The sequence below is a fragment of the Silene latifolia genome, chromosome 1 (assembly GCF_048544455.1).
Source record: "Silene latifolia isolate original U9 population chromosome 1, ASM4854445v1, whole genome shotgun sequence".
Taxonomy (NCBI): domain Eukaryota; kingdom Viridiplantae; phylum Streptophyta; class Magnoliopsida; order Caryophyllales; family Caryophyllaceae; genus Silene; species Silene latifolia.
Window position 1 is genome coordinate 179726790 of NC_133526.1, and position 8005 is coordinate 179734794.

At 38.9% G+C, this 8005-nt stretch overlaps 1 non-coding gene across 1 annotated transcript; it reads right to left on the reverse strand.

Annotated features, from left to right (window-relative positions):
* Window positions 1-2064: 2064 nt before the first annotated feature.
* LOC141625665 (small nucleolar RNA R71) lies at window positions 2065-2171 on the reverse strand. Its single transcript, XR_012535437.1, has one exon. It is a non-coding gene; the product is annotated as a small nucleolar RNA R71 (small nucleolar RNA).
* Between the last annotated feature and the right edge of the window lie 5834 nt (window positions 2172-8005).

The following is an 8005-nucleotide window of genomic DNA, read 5'->3' on the forward strand; positions in this document are numbered from 1 at the left end:
CCTCCACCACCATAATCCGAGCGTCTTCTCCAGAAGACGCCCGGGCAGCAGCTCCAGAAGACGCCCGTCTTCTCCCTAAGACGCCAGGGCAGAGACCACAGAAACCGTCCGTCCCGTGCCAAAGCCGCTCGGATTCCCAGGCAGACAATTTCGTTTCTTCAAGTTTCAAAGAAAGATGCCCATCCTTCCAAAAATACCGGCGTTTCCTTAAGTAGGGACTTAATCGTCATTTAAGCCCTTAGTTAACCCTAATTCCTACACCTAATCCCCACTATAAATACCCCATTAATCTAATTAGAAGAGCATGTTCTTCTTAGCAATCTTTAGTGTAGTTAATATCAATCAAATCTCTCTTTAATCTTGTAATCAACAATTAATCAAGTTTTAATACAAGTTTCATTTCCTTAATCTCTCTTTTGTTCATCCTTTATTTTGGGTAATTGAAGATTATTTGGGTTATTATTGGGAGATTGACAACCTCTCAATCAAGCATCAAGTACTTCTTTTATTCTTTGCTTTATTATTGGAATCATTAGTAGGTATAATTCTCTTAATCCCTTTTTTAATTATTGCTAATTACTTTCATTTATTCATCATGTTTTACTTTGTTGGTATGATTGACAACCTTGCTAGCATGTTCAACATGATAATGAGTGAGTAGTCACTTAGCTAGGGTTAATGGGTAATTAGGGGAAACCAACATGGGGAATGATTCATGCTTAAATTAATATGCTTTCATGGTTTATTTGCTTGCTTGTTATGATCTCAACTCATGCACATGTTAGGTTTGATGAAATGCGAGCCTATGAATCCTTGCATTTTTTACCCATCACCTATCTTTTCAATGAGACTTGTAAGACATAAACCAACTCGAGTCTCATTAGACCATGCATGTTGTTGAGTAGGGAAGATTAAGTCGACTTGTAGGTGTTGTACAATCTAATCGATTAGGCTCCGGGACCCAAACTTTCCTAGGATTGTAAGATATAAACCAACTCAATCCATCACAACAATAATTGCTTGCTTATAATTTGAGAACATGTTTGTATGATCAATTCCCATGAATCCCCTATGACCCCATGACACCCTAGTGCTTTTTATCAATTGTTTACAACCTTTTTTAATTCATCTTGCTTGTTTACTTTCATTACTATTTAGTTTAGTGACCTTCTACATCAACCCCAATTGTGACACCCCTAAGACACCACTAGTTGCAATAGAAATCTCATCTCAATTCCCGTCCCTTGGGATCCGACCTTTACTTGCCTCTTTACTAATTGTAGAGTTTTTTGTGAAGTTATAAATTGTGTTTTGGTCTAGGTGCTCCTAACGACAAGTTACTGAAAAGATATAGTCCGACCAAAAATGGCGCCGTTGCCGGGGACGGTGTTAACTTGATTTAGATTTTCTTATATTGTTATTAGTTGTGTCTTTCTTTGCCTTGGGGAAGTAAAACTCCTCAAGGTTTGTTCTAATTGTTTTCGAGTTGTTTGATATTTTGCATGTCTAGAAGGTCACAAGGTGATTTGTTACCTTTTGATCGTGAAATTGAAAGAACTTTGACAAACAATAGAAGAATTGCTAGGAGAAATTTGAGAGGTATTGGTGAGGTTGTAGATATTCAACCAACTATTGAGTTCATCAACCCTTTTGCAAGAGAAGGTGAGAACCCAACACAAAATCAACCCACAATGCCTAAGTTTTCATCACATTCCGTACCTACCGAGGAGAACCTACCCAATGGTACTCCCACACCACAACATCTAACCGGAAATTTTATTGCCAAATCCGCATTTATCCAATTAGTCGAAAGAAGCCAATTTGGGGGGGATGCCTAGTGAAGACCCTCACTCTCATATGGAGACCTTTTGTGACTATTGTGATGCGATTTCTCAAACCGGTGTAACTCAAGACCAAATTCGACGGGTCTTATTTCCTTTTTCTCTAATTGGCACCGCGAAACAATGGTTTAAAGGCCTTGATAAGGCTACTCTCGGAATTGATTCTTGGAAAAAGTTGGCTCTAGCTTTCTACAAAAAGTTCTATCGACCGGAAAAGACTAACATGCTAAGAGCTCAAATTACGGGTTTTAAGCAAAGGGATGAAGAATCTTTGTATGAAGCTTGGGAGCGATTCAAAGGAATTTTTCGCTCATGTCCTCACCATGGACTTAGCGAGTGGTTCTTGGTACAACAATTTTGGAACGGTCTTTATGAAGATTCAAGGAACATTCTCAACATGGGATCAAATGGAATGTTCACCGAAGTTGATGACAATCAAACTTGGAACAAAATTGAGGAAATGGCGGTCCATAGCTCACAATATAGTAGACCTCGCAAGGCTATTAGAGGAGGAAAGCATGAAGTGGACTCCATTACTCAATTGGGTGCTCAACTTAGTACTCACATTGATACCATCAATTTGAAGTTTGAAAAGGCTATGGCTAGACTTGAAGAAGCCTCAAAATCACCAAAGCATCATGTAAATGCCATGACGGCATCTTCATCAATCCCAAGTGGGATATGTGAGAATTGTGGAACTTTGGGACATGACCAAAGTGAATGTAGGGGAACAAATGAACAAGTGAATGCTTTCCAAGCATACAAGAGTGGTACCCCTTATTCAAATTATTACAATGAAAACACCAAATTCCATCCAAATCTCTCATACAAAAGCCAAAATGTTCAAAACCCTCAAACAACATACACCCCACCTCCCATGAGAAACCAAAATCAAATACCCTTTTACAACCAAAACCAAGGTTACCAAAATCAATCTCCATACAATGAACAAAATGACCAAGGTTTTGATGTTCAAAAAGCGGTCCTTCAAATGCAAAAGAATCAACATGAGTTTTTCACTCAAATGCAAAAGGATAGTCAAGCAAAGGAAACCACCATCAACAACATCCTAGCTTACACCAAAATGTTGGAAACCCAATTGACTCAACTAGCATCTTCAAGCTCACAAAGACAAAAGGGGCAATTACCACCTCAAAGTAATCCCCCAAGACATGAAACGGTTAATGCCATTCACTTGAGAAGTGGTACAAGGTATGAAGTACCGAAGAAGCAAGTTGAGGATGAAGCTAGTGATAAAGAAGAAATTGTGCAAAACTCCAAGGATGGAGAACCATCAAAAGAAGAAATTTCAAAGAAAAATGAAAACAAGGTCAAGGAGAAGGAGCCCATTGTGATTAGACTTCCTTTTCCAAGTCGTCAAGCCAAGCCCAAATTTGATGACCAACTTGGAAAATTTATGGAAATTGTGAAGAATTTGGAAGTCTCAATTCCTTTCACGGAATTAATCAATCACGTCCGGCCTATGCGAAATACATGAAAGACATTCTCACAAAGAAGAAGTCGATCCGGAAGCTTGAGACTATCGCCTTCACTAAGGTGAGTAGTGCAATACTTCAAGGGAGTTCACCTCCAAAACTCAAAGATCCGGGAAGCTTCTCAATACCGTGTACCATTGGCGACACCACGATCAACAAAGCCTTATGTGATCTAGGGGCTAGTGTGAGTGTTATACCGTACTCGGTGAGTAAAAGGTTGGGGATGGGAGAGCTTAAATGCACCAATATCACACTCCAAATGGCCGATAGATCGACGAAGACACCATTAGGGATATGGGAAGATGTTCCCATACGAATTGGGAAATTTTTCATCCCGGTGGACTTTGTCATTGTTGACATGGAAGAAGACTCCAACATTCCAATCATTCTAGGAAGACCTTTCCTACACACCGCGGGTGCGGTGATTGATGTAAAACATGGAGAGCTCACTCTAGAAGTGGGAGATGAGAGCATAACTTTCAATCCTGACAAGACTATGAGAGCTCCCCGTTTGCATGAACCATGTTTTATGATTGATCATTATAGCCGGAAGGATGATAGGAAGAAGTCGGAACTCCAATGGAAGAAGAAATTTGAAGATGCTCCATTCAAAGAGCAAGTGAATTGTAACAAAGAGAGCTTGAAAAGCTCACCAAAGTCAAGCAATGAAGAAGATGGCCTCATTGGCCAAGACAAGAAAATGGGAGAGTTGTCTCTATCAACTCAAGAGATCTTTAGTGATCAAGTAGATGAAGTTTGTGGTCTTTGGGACGATGAGTTTGAAGGGATTTTCAATCCTTATATTGGTAATGCTATCGATCAAGACCGACAACAAGGCCAAAGATCTATTGAAGATATTTATCATGATAATGAACAAGCTTTTGATTACTTCTTCAAGGTGTTGAGCAACATCAACAACACCTTGGACATGCCCCCATGACATCTCACTAAGGATGAGAGTTTGGTGGAGTCCTCCATAAACCACCATTTGTAAATATTTCTAAGTCCCTAACTCGCATTTTAATTCTCATATTGCATTTTTGTCACTTTTGGATTTTTATACTTTGATCAAGATAATTATCATTTTTGAGAGAAGTGAGGGAGGGACTAATGATTTCAATTGATGTGTAGTGCTTTAGCTTAGTGTGGGGATAGCAATTGCCTAGGATATTCATGCCTTAGTAGTGCCCCCACAATGAAGAACACGGGATTTTGAAGAATGAAAAATGACATGGGATATTCAAGTACACGTGATACCCGTCGTTGTGAGTACCAAAGATAAAATTTATAATCTCCTATTAAGACTAACCTAGGCTAGTGGTAACAGGGTCGAACCACAAGGAGGCAGTTGTAAATTTTAGTTGTTTTATGTTCAGTCTGAGGTAACTATTGTGGGGGTTGAATTGAATTGGTCTACAGCTAAAAGTGAACAAAGATAATAAACTAAATAAACGATTTAAACAGATAAAAGAAGGGTACTAGGATGGTCGGTTCATTATAGCTTCGGCGGCAGCAAACTAAGTCGGTCTGATTCAAACACAGGTAAGGCGGGAGATAAAGAGGTCCTCTCGGTCTACTCTTAGCAAATAGCATCTTTCGATCTCGCTATAGGTCCCTAATATCACTAATACTAACTTTCGTCCTGAAAAGTGACTAACGGTCTAAACTATACCTATCTTTCGATCTTAGCACAGTTTAGTCGATTTAATTGATGGTCAAATAACTTTCCCTATCTTCCGATCTAATGGGTCGGTCACAAAATAGGTATCTAACTGGTCGCATGCATTCGATTCGTTAAACACAAGATTAAATTCAATTAAAACGAAAATAAAACCCTACGAGGTCAGTCGATCGACTGACAATGTTAGTCGATCGACCAACACGCGAGACAGCCCGTGTAAAATCTATTGCCGCCTATGCCATAAATCGCCTACATCCTAGCACTATAGAATTAGCTACTCATGATGAAAGTGATAACAACAATAAAACTAATAACGATTACTGAATTCATGCTTAAAGTAAATAACAAACAGCGATAATACGATAATTGGCTTTCGGGATACTAACTAGCAAATCTATACTAATGACGAAAGTAAAACAATAAACTGAAATTAGGACAGAAGGAATACCGAGATTTCAGAGGAAAGATTAAGAACAAGAATAGAATTCCAATGCTAAAACGATGTTCCAAACCCTAATTACTCGAATAAACCAAAACTGCAAGTTACTGTATGAAACTTAGATAAAAACTTCTATGATAAACTGAATGTTTTGTGTTACGTTATATAGCAAAAAACGTAACATCTTATTTCCTAAACCTAGCATCATGGGCTTGCGCTTTCTCGGTCTTCTAATTCTCAAATGCGGAATAGCAATCTAGTCGATCGATCGATAAGGTGGTCGATCGATCGCTCCTCAAACAAACAGTAGCTTCTGGAACCCGAACATTGGTCGATCGACTGAGGGTGATGGTCGATCGACTAATGGAGCTGCTACTTGACTTCTTAAAACTCGTGGACTTGTCTTTTGGGCCTTGGATTGCGCACCAAGCTCGTTCCTTAAGTGATTCCTTTACGTCATTTGCAATGCAGTTTACTCGGGGACGGATTTGGCTTGATTTCCCGTTGAATTCTTCACATTTCTGCAATAATGTACAAAATACGGAAGTAGACGGAAATAGGGAGAAATGTAGCATAAACTACAAGAATGAGCTCTGAAATGCGTGTAAAAAAGGATGTAAAACATCATATAAATGACACGCATCAAACTTCCCTAAACCAAACCCTTGCTTGTCCCCAAGCAAGAACTAAACTCGATCTAATGACCTAATGGAACGAGTTCAATCTCAAAGCGAAATGCAAACTGTTAAGCCTAAACCAATTTAATGCACAACCAACAATCAATTAGTAATGTGAGTCATGCAAACGAGTTATGAGGTCGTTAAAGACATGCTGAACCGTCAGCCGTATAGACTTATCAAATAAGACTCTCGCGGGTCGCTCAAATCACTCAATAAGCACAGGTGATATAAATGTAAGATAGAAGGAATTAATTTTGTAGTGACTCTCACCTAACTACGACCTATGAAAACATGCCAGCAATAAAATATGAAAATGACCTCTACGACCGTGCATACGCATTCCAACCAAACAGATGACCAATGACACATGCCGAGGTATATATGGGATATGTGAGGTATGGGTAAGAAGAGGTAAAACATTTTATGGTAAAGTGGAGGTACAGGTGATCAAGCTAGTACCATAACGGAACCAAGTGGCAACATCCAGCTTCTTGCTCATAATCAAGCGAAACGGTGCTATAGCAAGCACAAAACTCACAATCTCCAAACTATCAAATCAATAAACTCCCCATAGGATATAAATGAAACATGGGAGCAAAAATCGCCAAAAGATAAGTATTAAATTATGCGAATTGACTTCTTCCTCGAATCTCAGTCGATCGACCATATTTGGCAGTCGATCGACTGCTTAAACAGTACAGAACCTCTTTTTTCATTTCTTTTTCGAATCATTTTTTCTTTCTTTTTCTTTTGTTTCTTTCTTTCCTTTTTCATTTTCCAAACATCATCTCAACAGAGCATATGCCCCCAAAAACGAGTAACAACCCCAAAAACACAGACTACTAGCTTGACAAGGGACAGGCTAAATGTAGGACGTAGTAATGGGACAAAAAGGCTGTTTTTGGCAGTGTGAAGCTTATGGGTAAAATGAGAAAAGGAAACCTCTACCACATGTGTCAACAAACCACAGACCGAATGCATACAGGTATTAAGTAGATCAAATTCATATTCATGCAAATTAAGGAAACATGTCTCATAAGGAGTACTACTCACATTCCTAATTAAACCGGTCATGAATGTCACCAGTTATAGGCTCTAATTCTCAGAAATATGATGTAGTTTGCCAAAAATCAAAGTTAAGTCTCAAGTTCAGCAAGAATGTAACGAAAACTCGTAGATATGCATTTACGATTCTACTAATAACATGTTGATCTAGCAAGGCTCAGGCGAAACAGGTGCAAATGCAAAATCATCATAGAAATACTACCGTTCCGACTCGACCTATATGCTAAAATAAACGTGCATTTTATGGAATTTTTTTGAAATTTTATCAATTTTTTTTTGAATTTTGTATATATAAGAGAAATGAAATAAAACAATGCAAAACAAAATTAAACGTGAATGCAAGCAAATGATATGCGACGCAAAACCCTTCCCCAAACCAAATCGCACAATGTCCCCATTGTGCAAAATCATGTAATGAAGAAAAGAGAAATGGGAATTTGCGAGAAAATAAATAAGCAAGACACAAAGGAAAGATATGGAACTCACAAGACTTTAAGCGCAGCAAAGGAAACCTCCCCAAACCAGCGTGAGCTAGGAGGTTTGTGAGCTAGCGATGCTACCAATAAGAGTGCCTGAAAGACAGAAAATACCACGCATAAGACTGTGAAAACAATTTTGAACCGGTAAAATTGTGCACAAATAAGAGAACTTGAAGAAAGAAGTAATATGACGGAAAGTAAAGCGGAGTAGAAAACTCCCTTAGGTCCGCATATCGACCAAACACAGCAGGGGAGAGGTCGTGAATAAGTACAGCAGCCTCAGCGGTCGATCGACCACTTGACCCGGTCGATCGACCAGATATA